Source organism: Rhinopithecus roxellana, chromosome 15 (genome assembly GCF_007565055.1).
Source record: "Rhinopithecus roxellana isolate Shanxi Qingling chromosome 15, ASM756505v1, whole genome shotgun sequence".
In the NCBI taxonomy this organism is placed as follows: domain Eukaryota; kingdom Metazoa; phylum Chordata; class Mammalia; order Primates; family Cercopithecidae; genus Rhinopithecus; species Rhinopithecus roxellana.
In genome coordinates, this window is record NC_044563.1 from 53,349,545 (window position 1) to 53,367,947 (window position 18,403).

The window sequence follows — 18,403 nt, forward strand, 5'->3', positions numbered from 1 at the left end:
CTCCCACTCGCAGGTGGTTATTAGGAGAATGAAAAGATAAAGATCTGAAAAAAACCAAAACAGTTAACCCTTTCTTCCTAATGATGGCCTAACGGTTGGCTTAGTCCAAACAAGTCTATGTGGCTCCCTAATATTGATACCAAAGGATTTTAATATGTTTCACAGTGTAGGAAATCAATAGGTCAGAAACTCGGCATTCTAACCTTTGGGAATTTTCTATTTAGAGGGATTCTCAAACCCCAAAGCACCGTAAGAATTAAAAGGCCAAGTATGTGATATTGTGATTTCTGTGGTCTATTTGCCTTGAGTGGGTTTCAGCAGCCTAGAGAGGGCTGTTTCGGAGCACTGGTCTTTGAGCCAGGCAGCTTTCAGCCCTTCCGCCTGCTGCCTAAATCCAGGAGGTAATTGGGCCTGATGCACCCAGGCCCGGGCCCAGTGGAGCAATTGCCAACAAGGAGCTTGTGGGGTTGGCCACAGTAGCTAGGCAGAAACAGAAGGTCTATGTTCTCCTGAGATCTTGGAGGGTTGAAATGTTCCTTAATCAATCTGAAACTTGTGGAGTTCATTAATTTTTGTGCTCCATAAATATCCAGAGTTCTTCTTTTAGAATTGGGCCCTATGCTAGGCATAGAGATAAGGAAGTCCTGTCCCTGTACGCCAGGACCTCAAATGGGGGAGAAAGACCGAAAGTTAAATGCTAATGAACTGTGATAAGTGCTGTTGTAGAGTTATATATTGGTTGTTGTGGGAGTAGGAAAGCAATCTTCAAGAAGGTGACACTTGGATGGGTAGCAGTTTCCTGGAAAGGAAAAGGCTCTCTATTCAGGGACATCATTAATGGCCAAGCCAGGACTAAACAGGGAAGGGCAACAAGCACCCCTGTCTTCAGGCAAGGTAAAGTGCATTTATATTTGCTCTTCATAGGAAAGAGATGTCAGCCTACATTATCTGCATGATTTCCTCAGCATTCCCCTTCACTTTGTCTGTGTAGGCACAATTCCAGTAACTAATAGTAACACTCATGTAATAGAAGAAAAGGGGAGAAGAGCCACCATTCCCTTCTCATGAGTCAAAAGTCTTGGCCAAAGCCTTCAAACAGCTGTTGAACATCTGGGCAGCGAAATAACTGCATATCTTTAGGAAATGTGGGGAAAGAGCGCACCTCTCTCCCTACCAGTATACATACAAGTATAGGTTATAGAACAAGGCTCATTGATTCTCTCCCATGAAATGCAATTCAAGTGTATCCTTTGTTTGCCATACTTCAGAGCCAGCCCTCCTAGCACAAGAATGCACCATTGGTAACATGGGGCATGGGCATACCATAGCCCAAAGCCCACAGCTCTGCAGGGAGAGAGAGGTTCTTCTCATAGGAAATGGGCCTGATCCAGACCCCAGGGGAATAGAGCCTCCTCCAGCTGTTCTGAGAGATGAGCCAGTAGGAAGTGGAAAAGATCAACCAGAAAAATCCCCAATTGTGGGAGAATATGCCACTTGCATTTTTGGAGCATGTTATGGGCTGAAATGAGCTTGCACATAGTTTATTCACTCACTCAACCAATGTTAACCAAGTGTCGACATTGTATCAGACCCTGTCCAGGGTACTGGGGCTTCAGAGATAAATAAGACACAGTCCCTACCCTTGTGAAGGTCACAATCTAGAGGGAGAGAGAAAAACAGGAAGTAATTGCAATGCAGTGGGACAATTGCCAGGATAAAGAAGCATCCACTCATTCAACTGATATCAGATGCCTGGGTGCCTTCCTGGGAACTGTGATGTGATTTCTGTCCCATGGGACTTTCAGTTCAGTCAGGAAGACATCCCATGGGTCATCATGGTTGGGAATAGAATCAGCTGGGAAGGCCAAATTGTTGAGGGTCTTTGACCTCGGGTTCTCAACTATGAAATGAGGAAACGTCTCACCTCAGGGCGCTCTCAGTTCAGTGGGCTCTCCACCCATTGCGGGAGCCAAGGGGAAGGTGCCGAGGACCCCTGCTTTGCAGGGTGGCATAGATGAAGCAACCTTAGAGAGTGGACTGTCACCAAGTGCCAGGGGTAGTAAGAATTATCTCCACTGGCCTCTTTATTACTCTGAGCCTTGGCCAAATGGGGGCAGTTTTAGTGGAGGGAGAGAGGAAGAAAGGAGCACATGAGTAAGCCATATTTGCACTGGGCTACCTTCACTTCAGCCAAGCACACCTTTGTAGGGCTCCTGCTACCTACAAGGCACCATGCTCCTTTCCAAGGAGACGTAAAGACCAGTGAACGTGGCCCAGTCTTTCTCCCTCAAGAAACTCACAGTCATTTGTAAGAAATTATCATCCAAATGACTCAGTCTAATGGAAGCAGAATTAAATAAGTGCCTTTATTTCAGCCACGACAGGGTATACAGCATAATCCCAGATAAATCATTCAGGCTGGAGAGAAATTGTGTTAGAGTCTCATTGAGTGGTTGTTCTTAGATGATATGACTCAAGGCTTGGAGAAGGAATTAACAGAGTTTAATGTTGAGTAACAGGATTGAAAGGGACATTAGAGAACATTGACTTTAACTCCCTCTCCTGCATGTTTACAGACAGGACAACTGGAGCCCAGAGAGGAGAGGTGACATCACACACATCATAGTCACAAAGCAAGTCATTACATGACCTGGACTAGATTCTTCAGCCATTCCACATGGCCTTGTGAACCTAGAGCACTTCTGCCTTCTCCTAGTGATTTATACTCCACCTAGAAGTGTAGTGTGAGTACTTACTCAGATTTAAGTAGGCTGCAGCAGTACCACAAAGCTTATGAGAGTGTAATAACTTGTATGTCACTTTACAGTTTGCAAAGCAATTGTGCATCCACCCAATAACACTGTGAGGAATGTGGCCTTATTATCCCCTTACTATTCCCTCATGATAAGGAAAAGGAAGCTTAGCGAGTATTTTGCAGAAGTCACACAGCTGGCCGGTCGCAGAAACTGCCAGAGTATGTGAGGTCTGGTGACATTAGAGCTTCTCACTGTGTCCAGATCTCAGACATATGGCCCATTGTAGACCCCTGTAGCCCTTCAAGTTATCTAAGAATACCTGGTTACTCTTCTTTCCCAATTTGCTGGGTTTAAAACAACACAATTTAAATTAAACTTGAATTTCAAGTTTCATTAAGAATGCTACAACAGTGTTTTTAAATGATGAGACAAAAAGAAAAAAGCTACACTTTGGGAGGCTGAGGTGGGTAGATCACTTGAGGCCAGGAGTTCGAGAACAGTCTGGCCAAGATGGCAAAACCCCGTCTGTACTAAAAATGCAAAAAATTAGCTGGGCTTGGTGGTGTGTACCTGTAATCCCAGCTACCTAGGAGGCTGAGGCACGAGGATCACTTGAATTTGGGAGGTGGAGGTTTCAGTGAGCTGAGATTGTGTCTGTGCACTCCAGCCAGGGCAACAGAGGAGGACTCTGTCTGGAAAAAAAAAAAAAAAAAAAAAAAAAAACGGAGCTAAACAGTATGACTGAGCCAGGGAGTAGCTTTATTGGTTTGTTTTTGTTTTCATGTATGATTTTTGGCTAGATTTAAACATGGAAACAAGATCCTTCATGTGACTCAATGACCGCCGGTCTCCTAATGCTCTCACCTTGGGCACTGGCTCCTGAGAGGGACCAGAAGGCAGACAAGCAGAGGGGCCCTAACTCACCCACTCAAAGTGAAGCCTCTGTGTGCCCCTCTTGACAAAGAAGGTGTGCCCCATTCATACTGTGTGCCTTGAGTACGTACTTACTAAGTGCAGACACATGCATCTTCTCATTTTACCCATTTATGGGGATGTTTATTCATACCCATTTCAAAGATGGTAATACCATGTCCCAAAGATGCTAAGTCACTGTAAAATGAGGATAATAATGCCCACCTTGCAGGGCTGCTGTGAGGATCACAGGTTATATATTTAAAGGTCCTGAGAGGCAACATAGCACAGTGATTAAAAGTACAGGATCTGTACCCAGATTGTCTGGATTCAACTCCTGGCTCCCTGATTTGCTCACTGTGTGACCTTGAGTGACGTACTCAACTTAACTCTAAGACTTAGTTTATCAACTACAGATATCAGTTGTTTCTCCTGCTCCTTTCCACCTGTAATCACAAAAACATGATATTTATTATAACATATGTATTTGTAAATAATTATTTTTAAAAATTGGAATTATGTCCTCTACAAAATTTTACATTCTATTTTTTCATGTAAGATTATGGTATATTTCTCTATATAATATGTTTTCATCTTTTTCATTTTCTTTGTTAAAGTCTGTATTCCAAACTGTTACACACTCTTTGCTAGAAAAGAATCCAAACGTACGTAAAGGAAAACAACAGCCATTGTTGAGCACATTCCTGAGTGCCAGGCACTGTGCTAGACACTCTGCACACATGTCTCCAGCCTTTACAACAAAGTTGCAAGGCACACATTTACATACAGGGAAACTAAGGCTCAGAGAACTGAAATGATTTGCCCAAAGTCACTCAGTGGCTCAGTGGGAGAGCTAGGATTAGATTGGAACCTATGTTTTTTAAAGGCCTCCAGGATAAAAACTCCACTGGATTTTAAGCAACCAAGCCTTTTCTGATAAAGGATCTTTAAGCAGCTTCAAGGTATGATAATCTCTTTTGGTGCTCTTGGCCCCATGAAAAAACAATCTTGGATAGATTGTTGCAATAGATAATTGAGAGAAGCAACCTAGAAGGAGAAATTTCAGGAAAACTGAGAACAAAGGTCTCTGTCTTCCCTTTTCCTCTTCATCTCCTATTGCTGGAAGGGAGAGTTCACATAAAGCCAAAGAATTTGGTCACCCTTCAAACTATCTCTAAACCACATTTCTCATGATAAGAGACAAGAGAGAAATTGACCTTTAAAAATCTTGTGTTCCAAGGGGAAGATAAAGACTTTGCAAGCCTTTTGAAAGGAGGCACAGAATTTATTATAGCAAATGACAAAATCTTCTCCCTAGTATGTACAGAAGGGGAGACACATTCCACCTTCCAGCCCCCGGGCCTCCGCAAATGCTCTTGTAAAACAGTTCTGTGGTCAGACTGCAGACAAGAAGGAGATAAGGTTGGCTAATGGGTCGTCAAGCCAAGGAAGAGTTAAGCCTGCAGAAAGACTGATAGGCTTGCTATACACTGTCCATGGGGCTGTGAGGTTAAGGAACTATGCAAACAACTAAGGTACAAAGAGCTTACTAGACCACAGATTGTCCCACATTGCCCCAGCCCACACCCCCATTCTCCTTTTATCCTTGCCCATTCTTCTAGATTCAGTGCAAGCATTCTGTCTTCCAGGAAATAACCCAGCCCCCAGTCTGAGTTGGGGTACCACCTTTGAGCTTCCACAGCCCCTTTTGCTTCCTTCTTCTCCAGTACTCAGTTGTCTCTGTCTACCCCACTACACCAAATCCTTTAGAGGCGTGACTCTGTTTTACTCCTGAACATCCAGTACCTAACAACAGGGCCTGTCAGCCATAATGGGTGCTAAGTGAACGTTAACAGGCATGTTCCCTGTGTCTCTTTTCTAAAGAGAGGGATGAGCTCCTCCTGTAGGGAATGGCTTCCATCACACCCCATGGACCTTGATGGGCCCTGTCAAGCTGATGGAGCTGTCTAATTTGAGATTCTCACATAAAAAATGCATGCATTTATTCATTCATTCAACCAATGTGATGCTTACTGTGTGCAAAGCACTGTGCTATGCATTTGAGATACAGAAATAAACAAGTCAATTTCTGCCCCCTGTGGAGAGGCGACAGAGCTTGGGAGCCAGAAAATCCAGAGCATTGCTATAAAGAGTTGTCCACTGTGGAATTGTGCCTGACAGCTGGATATACAGAAAGATAATGGACCGAATTCCCAGCTCTGCTCTTTAACTAGCAGAACGATGTCAGGGGAATTACATAACCTGAGCCCCAGTGTCCTTATTCGTAAAGGTGAGAAGGTTGGCCTCACCCCCATCTTTAATAACATGCTCCTGCATACCTTTTACTTCCTGTGAAAGTCACAGCAGGCTGGCCACCAGGGGACATAGGTCTCTGGCATTTAAAGGCCAGGAGGTGGCCATCAGGCAGGCCCACCGACTTGAGACTATCCCATGTACCCTTGGCCTCCCCGATGCGGATGCAGACACAAGAAAGGGAAATGAGGGGCCTAAGGACCCACCACTCACTGGCCACCATTAAGGTCACACAACAAACAGGAAGCTACTTCTAGTCAGTACTACAACTGTTCACTCAAAGAAGGACCACGTGGCCAGCAGAGGACTTGGCCCATGTCTGCGCCCAGCCCCTGTCTCCAGAGCAGGCTCCAGAGAACAGTTACCAGCATGCAAAAGACACTCAAATTTCTTTTGTTGACTTACTCGATCACTCTTTTAAACCCTGGAGCTCTTCAGCAATCCTGAGAGGCTGGCAGAGACTGGTATCCTGGTTTCACAGGAGTAAATCGCATCTTGGGCATAGGAAGGATGTGCCCAGGGTCTCATGGCTAGAGAAGGGCAGATACAGGAGAGAGGCTGGGTCTTCAGGCATCTAGCTTGGATATCTTTCTCCCATGCACCCCTTTCCCTAGTTCTCCAGGTCATTTGACACCTACCTGCAAGGTAGGCATTGAAGAGGGATCTCAGTGAGAGGATGGCAGGGCCTTCATCCTCCAGCCAGAACACATAGATGAAAATGTTAAGAGAAGCCAGCCCTCCATGTACCAGCAGCGTGTGAGCACCACAGAGCTTCAAGTTCAAGGGTCAGGTGTATGTGAACCACTTTGGAGTGTTTCATTTAGTGCCCCCAGATGCTGCCCCCCGCTTCTTTTTTCCCCTTTTCTTTGCCCTCCACTCCCCATCAGGGGCCACTCTTGAGTGCGGCATTGCTGCACCCCTAGCCTCCAGGGCCTGCCTGGCCTTTTTCACATTTTCTTCTGCCTCTTTTCACTGTCACCATGTAAAAGGGGGCATGTGTTCAGAACTTTGAGGAAAAAGGAAATTTCTAGGGAAAAAAAATGTTCTTTCCCAAAAGTGGGGGTTTAGGAGGGTTTTATGGAAAATCTGAAGGGAATAGAAGCAAATCCTCTACTTTCCTGATTTTTTTTTTCTGCTGTGATAATGAGAGTCTCTGAATGGGAATAGCAAATATAAAAATGCAGAGAATTTATAAGTTAACCAACTTATGTATAATATACAATTAAGTGAGATATGAAGTATTTGGAAACTATAAATGTTTCCAAGCCACCCCAAAACCAGAGAATCCCCCAAACTGTATGTTGATGTTTCTAGTCTATCCCAAAAATTACATTTCTGTCCCCACAGCATGCTTTTTTGTCCTTTAGTGTGAATCATCTAAAATTTGTCATCTACCCCTAAGAAAATTAAATTGTGAGCCATTCTTCCTCACTGTAGAACAGCCATATGCACTGTTTCAGGCCACCATATGCTACATTTGAAAATATAAAGAGAGTTTTACTCAGAAGCTGGTCTTGTAAACTGCAGCCTTTGAAAAGAATGCTGTGAGCCCTGCTCATTTGTGTGTCTCATTTACATAGAATTGCCTCCATTGGTGGAAGTTTTGTCCGCAGTTACTACTCAGCAAATATTTGTTAAATCAATGATTAGGAAGCATCACCACAGGAAGGTATAGGCATTAATCACTCCCACCTGTGAAGCATGGAGTAAGACATTCCACAGTGCCACAGCCTCTCATCAGAGCACAGTTTATGTGATATTTCCACTGTGGAAGACCCCAATCTGCAAATCCCCAGAGGCCTCTGCTACCGTAATTTACAGTGCATTGCTATGACCATGTTTATCCACTTCAGTTCTCTAAGGCCCAACTGCATCGTCCAGAAAGGGCTGTCCTGTAATGTGTGTGTAGGGAGGGGCCAGGGTAGGGCAAAAGAGCCTGTTACCAGGATATGGTTCAAGGGAGGCTCCTGGGCAGGAGCTAATTGTAACTATCATTTACCAAGTACTTGCTTAGTTGCTAGTTATCATGCTAACTGCCTCACATCCATGATCTTGCCTCATTCTCACAGCATCTTTATGAAGTAAGTTTGATGATTCACTTTACAGATGGGAGAACTGAGGCTCAGAGCTCTTGCTGAAATTCTTATTTTCAGCAAAATGGCCAACTAGGTCATACAGAGATTCTCTGATGATAAGGTACAACCATTCGTTGATAAAATTGAGCAAAGAATAAAAGGGAGACAAGGGAGCCCTGGATTCTAGAAACAAGATGAAGCTGATGGGCCAGAGCAGTGGGCACAGGAGCCCAAGCTACAGCAGTCCTGGAAGATGTGCAGGATCATCAGCGCCAGGGAGACTCAGAACAGAATAATTTCACAGTCAGCAGACAGGGCACATCCACAGTGGTAGGTTGGAATTGAGGCCTCGCATAAAGCTGGGATCCTGAAAGGCTACAAGTCGCATGAGAAGAGGACTAAAAAAAGAAACGGTGCCTACTAGGCCAGAAGGATGACATGGAGGCATTTCTCTGCCATAGCTTGTTGGAGGTGGGAGGTGTGCTAAGAGACCAAGCCTATACCTCAAAAGACCTTGAAATCTAAACTGACACACTGGAGCAGTCCTAGAACTCCAACCTAAGAAATCAACCTGAAAAGTGGTCCCAGACAAGCAGTATCCCTGGGGTGGCCAGCTGACGTAATCAGAAAGCCACCCTGGAGGGTTAGTTCAACCACACAAGATTCTCATAGGAAAGGCAAGCCCTCCGAGAATTAACAGAATCATAGAACACACAGGAAATGATTGACCATGAGCTGGAGTCAACAACTACAACGTGCAGAAGGATGACCACTCCCAAGAACTTAACAGCCTGAAAAAGACTATAAAATGAATACACGTTTAAATGACTGAAGAGAGAAAATGATGTGTAAAAACCACAGAACAAGACAAGATCAAGAAAGAAACAGGTGGATTTTGATAAGTTCCAAATAGCCTATCCAGAAATTTTAAAGTAAGATAATTTAAGTTAATGACCCAAAGAACAAATTAAACAGCAGACCAGACACAAATGATGGGAAAATAAATGAAGTAGAATGGAGATTTGAAGAAATAAATCAGGATAGAATGCAGATAAAAAGATGGAAATTAAGGAAGAGGTTGAGAGACATGAAAGCTAGGAGAAGATCCTTTAAGCATTTAGTAGTTAATTTCCCGAACACTAAAGAGAAAGGGAGAGGGAAATATTCAAAGAGCTCAAAACCAAACTTTGCAGAACTAATGAGAGACACGAATACTAATTAAACAGCCATGGTGTGGCCTATCAGTTCCTATGTGGGGGAGGCATGCATGCTGGGTCCCATGCTTGCAGACAGAATCTCAGCCTGAAAGTTCCTCTCTAGAAAATGTTTATCTCATTGTCACAAGACATCCAAGGTAAGTTTTGTGCTTCACACTTGGCTGTAGAGACGGATTGGTGAGTCTAAAGAATTAACCATCCGGGGCGGAGCAAGATGGCCGAATAGGAACAGCTCCAGTCTCCAACTCCCAGCGCGAGCAACACAGAAGACCAGTGATTTCTGCATTTTCAACTGAGGTACTGGGGTCATCTCACTAGGGAGTGCCGGACAATCGGTGCTGGTCAGCTGCTGCAGCCTGACCAGCGAGAGCTGAAGCAGGGCGAGGCATCGCCTCACCTGGAAGTGCAAGGGGGAAGGGAATCCGTTTTCCTAGCCAGGGGAACTGAGACACACAACACCTGGAAAATCGGGTAACTCCCACCCCAATACGGCGCTTTAAGCAAAGAGGCACACCAGGAGAATATATCCCACGCCTGGCCGGGAGGGTCCCACGCCCACGGAGCCTCCCTCACTGCTAACACAGCAGTCTGCGGCGATCTATCCGCAAGGCAGCAGCGAGGCTGGGGGAGGGGCGCCCGCCATTGCTGAGGCTTAAGTAGGTAAACAAAGCCGCTGGGAAGCTCGAATTGGGTGGAGCTCACAGCAGCTCAAGGAAGCCTGCCTGTCTCTGTAGACTCCACCTCTGGGGACAGCGCACAGCTGAAGACCAACAGGGGAAACAGCGGGGGCCGGTGCAGACGCGAACGACTCTGTCTGACAGCTTTGGGGAGAGCTGTGGATCTCCCAACTCGGAGGTTGAGATCTGAGAACGGACAGACTGCCGGCTCAGGTGTGTCCCTGACCCCTGAGTAGCCTAGCTGGGAGAAATCCCCCACTAGGGGCAGTCTGACACCCCACACCTCACAGGGTGAAGTACACCCCTGAGAGGAAACTTCCAAAGGAAGAATCAGACAGGTACACTCGCTGTTCAGCAATATTCTATCTTCGGCAACCTCTGCTGCTGATACCCAGGCAAACAGGGTCTGGAGTGGACCTCAAGCAATCTCCAACAGACCAACAGACAGTCCTTTTGACTGTCAGAAGGAAAACTATCAAACAGGAAGGACACCTATACCAAAACCCCATCAGTACGTCACCACCATCAAAGACCAGAGACAGATAAAACCACAAAGATGGGGAAGAAGCAGGGCAGAAAACCTGGAAATTCAAAAAATAAGAGCGCATCTCCCCCTGCAAAGGAGCGCAGCCCATCGCCAGCAACGGATCAAAGCTGGTCAGAGAATGACTTTGACGAGAGGAGAGAAGAAGGCTTCAGTCCATCAAACTTATCAGAGCTAAAGGAGGAATTACGTACCCAGCGCAAAGAAACTAAAAATCTTGAAAAAAGAGTGGAAGAATTGACAGCTAGACTAATTAATGCAGAGAAGATCATAAACGAAATGACAGAGATGAAAACCATGACACGAGAAATACGTGACAAATGCACAAGCTTCAGTAACCGACTCGATCAACTGGAAGAAAGAGTATCAGCGATTGAAGATCAAATGAATGAAATGAAGCGAGAAGAGAAACCAAAAGAAAAAAGAAGAAAAAGAAATGAACAAAGCCTGCAAGAAGTATGGGATTACATAAAAAGACCAAATCTACGTCTGATTGGGGTGCCTGAAAGTGAGGGGGAAAATGGAACCAAGTTGGGAAACACTCTTCAGGATATCATCCAGGAGAACTTCCCCAACCTAGTAGGGCAGGCCAACATTCAAATTCAGGAAATACAGAGAACACCACAAAGATACTCCTCCAGAAGAGCAACTCCAAGACACATAATTGCCAGATTCACCAAAGTTGAAATGAAGGAAAAAATCTTAAGGGCAGCCAGAGAGAAAGGTCGGGTTACCCACAAAGGGAAGCCCATCAGACTAACAGCAGATCTCTCGGCAGAAACTCTACAAGCCAGAAGAGAGTGGGCGCCAATATTCAATGTTCTTAAAGAAAAGAATTTTAAACCCAGAATTTCATATCCAGCCAAACTAAGTTTCATAAGTGAAGGAGAAATAAAATCCTTTACAGATAAGCAAATGCTTAGAGATTTTGTCACCACCTGGCCTGCCTTACAAGAGACCCTGAAGGAAGCCCTAAACATGGAAAGGAACAACCGGTACCAGCCATTGCAAAAACATGCCAAAATGTGAAGACCATCGAGGCTAGGAAGAAACTGCATCAACTAACGAGCAAAATAACCAGTTAATATCATAATGGCAGGATCAAGTTCACACATAACAATATTAACCTTAAATGTTAATGGACTAAATGCTCCAATTAAAAGACACAGACTGGCAAACTGGATAAAGAGTCAAGACCCATCAGTCTGCTGTATTCAGGAGACCCATCTCACATGCAGAGACATACATAGGCTCAAAATAAAGGGATGGAGGAAGATCTACCAAGCAAATGGAGAACAAAAAAAAGCAGGGGTTGCAATCCTTGTCTCTGATAAAACAGACTTTAAACCATCAAAGATCAAAAGAGACAAAGAAGGCCATTACATAATGGTAAAGGGATCAATTCAACAGGAAGAGCTAACTCTCCTAAATATATATGCACCCAATACAGGAGCAGCCAGATTCATAAAGCAAGTCCTTAGAGACTTACAAAGAGACTTAGACTCCCATACAATAATAATGGGAGACTTCAACACTCCGCTGTCAACATTAGACAGATCAATGAGACAGAAAGTTCACAAGGATATCCAGGAATTGAACTCATCTCTGCACCAAGCGGACCTAATAGACATCTATAGAACTCTCCACCCCAAATCAACAGAATATACATTCTTCTCAGCACCACATCACACTTATTCCAAAATTGACTACATAATTGGAAGTAAAGCACTCCTCAGCAAATGTAAAAGAACAGAAATTATAACAAACTGTCTCTCAGACCACAGTGCAATCAAACTAGAACTCAGGACTAAGAAACTCAATCAAAACCGCTCAACTACATGGAAACTGAACAACCTGCTCCTGAATGACTACTGGGTACATAACGAAATGAAAGCGGAAATAAAGATGTTCTTTGAAACCAATGAGAACAAAGATACAACATACCAGAATCTCTGGGACACATTTAAAGCAGTGTGTAGAGGGAAATTTATAGCACTAAATCCCCACAAGAGAAAGCAGGAAAGATCTAAAATTGACACTCTAACATCACAATTAAAGAACTAGAGAGGCAAGAGCAAACACATTCAAAAGCTAGCAGAAGGCAAGAAATAACTAAGATCAGAGCCGAACTGAAGGAGATAGAGACACAAAAAACCCTCCAAAAAATCAATGAATCCAGGAGTTGGTTTTTTGAAAAGATCAACAAAACTGACAGACCACTAGCAAGGCTAATAAAGAAGAAAAGAGAGAGGAATCAAATACATGCAATAAAAAATGATAAAGGGGATATCACCACTGACCCCACAGAAATACAAACTACCATCAGAGAATACTATAAACGCCTCTACGCAAATCAACTAGAAAATCTAGAAGAAATGGATAATTTCCTGGACACTTACACTCTCCCAAGGCTAAACCAGGAAGAAGTTGAATCCCTGAATAGACCAATAGCAGGCTCTGAAATTGAGGCAACAATTAATCGCCTACCCACCAAAAAAAGTCCAGGACCAGATGGATTCACAGCTGAATTCTACCAGAGGTACAAGGAGGAGCTGGTACCATTCCTTCTGAAACTATTCCAATCAATAGAAAAAGACGGAATCCTCCCTAACTCATTTTATGAGGCCAACATCATCCTGATACCAAAGCCTGGCAGAGACACAACAAAAAAAGAGAATTTTAGACCAATATCCCTGATGAACATCGATGCAAAAATTCTCAATAAAATACTGGCAAACCGGATTCAGCAGCACATCAAAAAGCTTATCCACCATGATCAAGTGGGCTTCATCCCTGGGATGCAAGGCTGGTTCAACATTCACAAATCAATAAACGTAATCCAGCATATAAACAGAACCAAAGACAAGAACCACATGATTGTCTCAATAGATGCAGAAAAGGCTTTTGACAAAATTCAACAGCCTTCATGCTAAAAACGCTCAATAAATTCGGTATTGATGGAACATATCTCAAAATAATAAGAGCTATTTATGACAAACCCACAGCTAATATCATACTGAATGGGCAAAAACTGGAAAAATTCCCTTTGAAAACTGGCACAAGACAGGGATGGCCTCTCTCACCACTCCTATTCAACATAGTGTTGGAAGTTCTGGCTAGGGCAATCAGGCAAGAGAAAGAAATCAAGGGTATCCAGTTAGGAAAAGAAGAAGTCAAATTGTCCCTGTTTGCAGATGACATGATTGTATATTTAGAAAACCCCATCATCTCAGCCCAAAATCTCCTTAAGCTGATAAGCAACTTCAGCAAAGTCTCAGGATACAAAATTAATGTGCAAAAATCACAAGCATTCTTATACACCAGTAACAGACAAGCAGAGAGCCAAATCATGAATGAACTTCCATTCACAATTGCTTCAAAGAGAATAAAATACCTAGGAATCCAGCTTACAAGGGATGTGAAGGACCTCTTCAAGGAGAACTACAAACCACTGCTCAGTGAAATAAAAGAGGACACAAACAAATGGAAGAACATACCATGCTCATGGATAGGAATAATCAATATCGTGAAAATGGCCATACTCCCCAAGGTTATTTATAGATTCAATGCCATCCCCATCAAACTACCAATGAGTTTCTTCACAGAATTGGAAAAAACTGCTTTAAAGTTCATATGGAACCAAAAAAGGGCCCACATTGCCAAGACAATCCTAAGTCAAAAGGACAAAGCTGGAGGCGTCACGCTACCTGACTTCAAACTATACTACAAGGCTACAGTAACCAAAACAGCATGGTACTGGTACCAAAACAGAGCTATAGACCAATGGAACAGAACAGAGTCCTCAGAAATAATACCGCACATCTACAGCCATCTGATCTTTGACAAACCTGAGAGAAACAAGAAATGGGGAAAGGATTCCCTATTTAATAAATGGTGCTGGGAAAATTGGCTAGCCATAAGTAGAAAGCTGAAACTGGATCCTTTCCTTACTCCTTATACGAAGATTAATTCAAGATGGATTAGAGACTTAAATGTTAGACCTAATACCATAAAAACCCTAGAAGAAAATCTAGGTAGTACCATTCAGTACATAGGCATGGGCAAGGACTTCATGTCTAAAACACCAAAAGCAACGGCAGCAAAAGCAAAAATTGACAAATGGGATCTAATTAAACTAAAGAGCTTTTGCACAGCAAAAGAAACTACCATCAGAGTGAACAGGCAACCTACAGAATGGGAGAAAATTTTTGCAACCTACTCATCTGACAAAGGGCTAATATCCAGAATCTACAAAGAACTCAAACAAATATACGAGAAAGAAACAAACAACCCCATCAAAAAGTGGGGAAAGGATATGAACAGACATTTCTCAAAAGAAGCTATTCATACAGCCAACAGACACATGAAAAAATGCTCATCATCACTCGCCATCAGAGAAATGCAAATCAAAACCACAATGAGATACCATCTCACACCAGTTAGAATGGCAATCATTAAGAAGTCAGGAAACAACAGGTGTTGGAGAAGATGTGGAGAAATAGGAACACTTTTACACTGTTGGTGGGATTGTAAACTAGTTCAACCATTATGGAAAACAGTATGGCAATTCCTCAAGGATCTAGAACTAGATGTACCATATGACCCAGGCATCCCACTACTGGGTATATACCCAAAGGATTATAAATTATTCTACTACAAAGACACATGTACACGTATGTTTATTGCGGCACTATTCACAATAGCAAAGACTTGGAATCAACCCAAATGTCCATCTGTGACAGACTGGATTAAGAAAATGTGGCACATATACACCATGGAATACTATGCAGCCATAAAAAAAGATGAGTTTGCGTCCTTTGTAGGGACATGGATGCAGCTGGAAACCATCATTCTTAGCAAACTATCACAAGAACAGAAAACCAAACACCACATGTTCTCACTCATAGGTGGGAACTGAACAATGAGATCACTTGGACTCGGGAAGGGGAACATCACGCACTGGGGCCTATTATGGGGAGGGAGGAGGGGGGAGGAGGGAGGGATTGCATTGGGGAGTTATACGTGATATAAATGATGAATTGATGGGTGCTGACGAGTTGATGGGTGCAGCACACCAACATGGCATAAGTATACATATGTAACAAACCTGCACGTTATGCACATGTACCCTAGAACTTAAAGTATAATAAAAAAAAAAAAAAAAAAAAGAATTAACCATCCTTCTTTTTCTCCCCTGTTGTGCATGTGAAGAAACTGAGGTTTAGAGAAGTTAAGTAAGTTGAACCAAGTCACACAGTTTGCATGGGAATTGGGAACTGGGGTCCAAATCCAGGTAGTTTGCCTGGAGAGAGGGCTCTCTTAAGCACTGCGCATTTGGCCACCGATCACAGAATAAAAGGCTCCGTCAAACTCTGGCGTCCTGTGATGTGGATGCTGGATTAGTGGGACAGGACTGACATGGGTCAGTCATTTATTCATCCCTCAAACCTCTGTGGATTACAGTCACTGTTCCTGTCCAGGTCTGGGCCCTGGGATACTGAAATGAATCAGACAACCCCTGATCTCTAGGAGCTCATCGTTTGGGTTGCAGAGTATGGGGGTCAGGGGACAGAGAGAAAATCAAAATTATAATATTGGAAAGAGACGTACTGTGATGGAAGTTGCCCAAGAGGCTGGAAGAGCACAGAAGAGTAGTGTTTCACTAAGACTCAGAAATTCAGAAATTCATGTTCTCTGCTTAAGAAATAGTTCCTGAAAGTCTCCCCAGAGCTTAAAGAACATTACATGCCTCAGAAAGAACTGAGTTCAGATTCTGAGTCAGCTTCTTCACTGACTACGTGACGTGACCTTTAGCAAGTTACTTTACCACTTTGAGCCTCTGGTTCCTTTTCTCTAAAATGAAAGTGACAACAGTGGCTACTTCATAGAGGATTCAATGATGCATTCCTTGTAATATATTTAGCACAATGCCTGGCACTCAATGAATGTGGCAATTCATCATCATCATCATCATTTTAATATAGATATTAATAAGAACGACTGTCATTCCTGGCTAACCTCCCCCAGGACTAGAGAGCAGACATCCTTCTCACAGGAAGCAGTTCTTTCCAGGTGCCACAGAGCTGAATGTTTATAAAAGGGTAAAACACAGGCTTCCAGGGACTGCTTTGGTGGTAAACAAGACCAGGCAAGAGCTAATAAAATTTCAAATTAGCCATGACTTTTCACGGCCCTTCAATTGTGCTAGCTGATTTAATGGTCAACGTCCCTGCTCACTGGGATTGAATAATGGAGCATTTCTGCAGAGTTATGGATGAGACAGCTGAATCTGTCATGCTAACATCAATAGCAGAATGCAAATAACCCTCAGCTTGGGCTGTAATTATGTGTTTAAGCGATGTCTGACAGGGGCAGCATGAGAATGTGTGATGGAGCCTGCCGACTGCCGGAGAAGACAGGTGCTTTGCTAGGCAATTGTATCTGGGAACTGGGACAGGAGCCACAAGTTAGGACCCAGATCAATGCTGGGGTGAGGGGAGGCATTCCTTCCATATCTCAGAGTGAATCTAGTAGGTAAGCAGACAAAGGATGAATGGCTCTTCATGTTGGTGAGCCATGTTCTAGGTTCAGGATCAGGAAGGGAAACTAACCCAGAGTTAAGCACTATGATACCATGTGTCAGATACTATGCTAGATTTGGGGACATAATGCTGCACTTTTTATCTATATAACAAATACTTGTATGACACTCACTCTTATTATCCCCCTTTAAGAGATATGGGAAACTGAGGCCAAAGAGTTTAAGTTAACTTGCCCAAAGTCACACACTAGTAAGTTTCAGTGCCAGGATTTGACCCCAGACAGTCTATCTCTGGAATCCATACTCTTTATCACTATCTGCCTTCAAGGAGACCATAAGCTTTTCGGCACCATGCAGATATGGGAGAGAAACAGAAAGGCTTTTTGTTACTAATTTATTAAGGAAAAAAACTAGGTTTTAGGGCAATCAAGTAGCTTACCTGAGGCCACACCACTAGCAAGGAGGATCGGTGACACCGAGTCTAGCCAATGCATTTGCAATACTTTGGTGGGCAGCTTCTGTATTGTAAACTCCATGAAGAAAACTAGAAAGGTAGGTGTGTCACTGTTACTCCCACATTATTGAAGAGATGGGGCTCAGAGAGACTAAGTACAGGAACTCGTCCAGGGTCATTCTTAGGGGCCATACTCGGTCTTGAACTTTAGTCTCTGAACATCATAGTCCTCCTACCACAGTACACTGCTTACTTGAATGGGATGAAGTTACAGTTTTCTGGCTTTTTATGGACTGGCATTTGTCACAACCCCTGCTTCACTGGTAAATTCATTCAATTCCCATTCATTTATTTGTATAATAGTTATGTTTTAAGCACCTCCACTAAGTGCTGGAACACAGAACGTATCTGTGTGCTCCCACAGTGGTGGGGAAGTTTGCCAGAGTCACACAGCTGAGATGCAGCAGAGCCCGAATTTGAACCCAGGCAGGAATACATGTCGTTAGACTGTTGCCTGCCGACAAAGCACACAAACTATGACCCTGGGCTTTTCCTGTCCCCCACTTTGGGCACTATCTGCTGATCTCTTTGTTGTCTATTTTGAGCTAGTCTGTTAATATTAGGTGCCTGTAACAGTACCTTGATATAATGAGGCCAAAAATCTGTGATCTGGTGGACTTTCTTTGTACGTTGGGAAGATAGTAGAGCTGTAATACAAGTTCCAGTCCTGAAGAAGTCCATCCTTGTGGTAAAAAGAATTACCTGCTAATGGCAACTCTGTCAGGGATCTGAAATCATCCAACAAACTCGAAAAGCACAAATATCCCTGCAGCCTCCTCTCCCAGAAAGCAGAGCAGGCCTCCAGAGGGCCGAGGACTCAGCCGCAGGCCACATGCTTACACTGCAGCTGGAAG

The 18,403-nt window shown here is 43.6% G+C and overlaps 1 protein-coding gene across 1 annotated transcript in view; it reads left to right on the forward strand.

Annotated features, from left to right (window-relative positions):
* The window catches only part of TENM4 (teneurin transmembrane protein 4), a 420,170-nt gene that overhangs the window by 307,847 nt on the left and 93,920 nt on the right, over positions 1-18,403 (forward strand).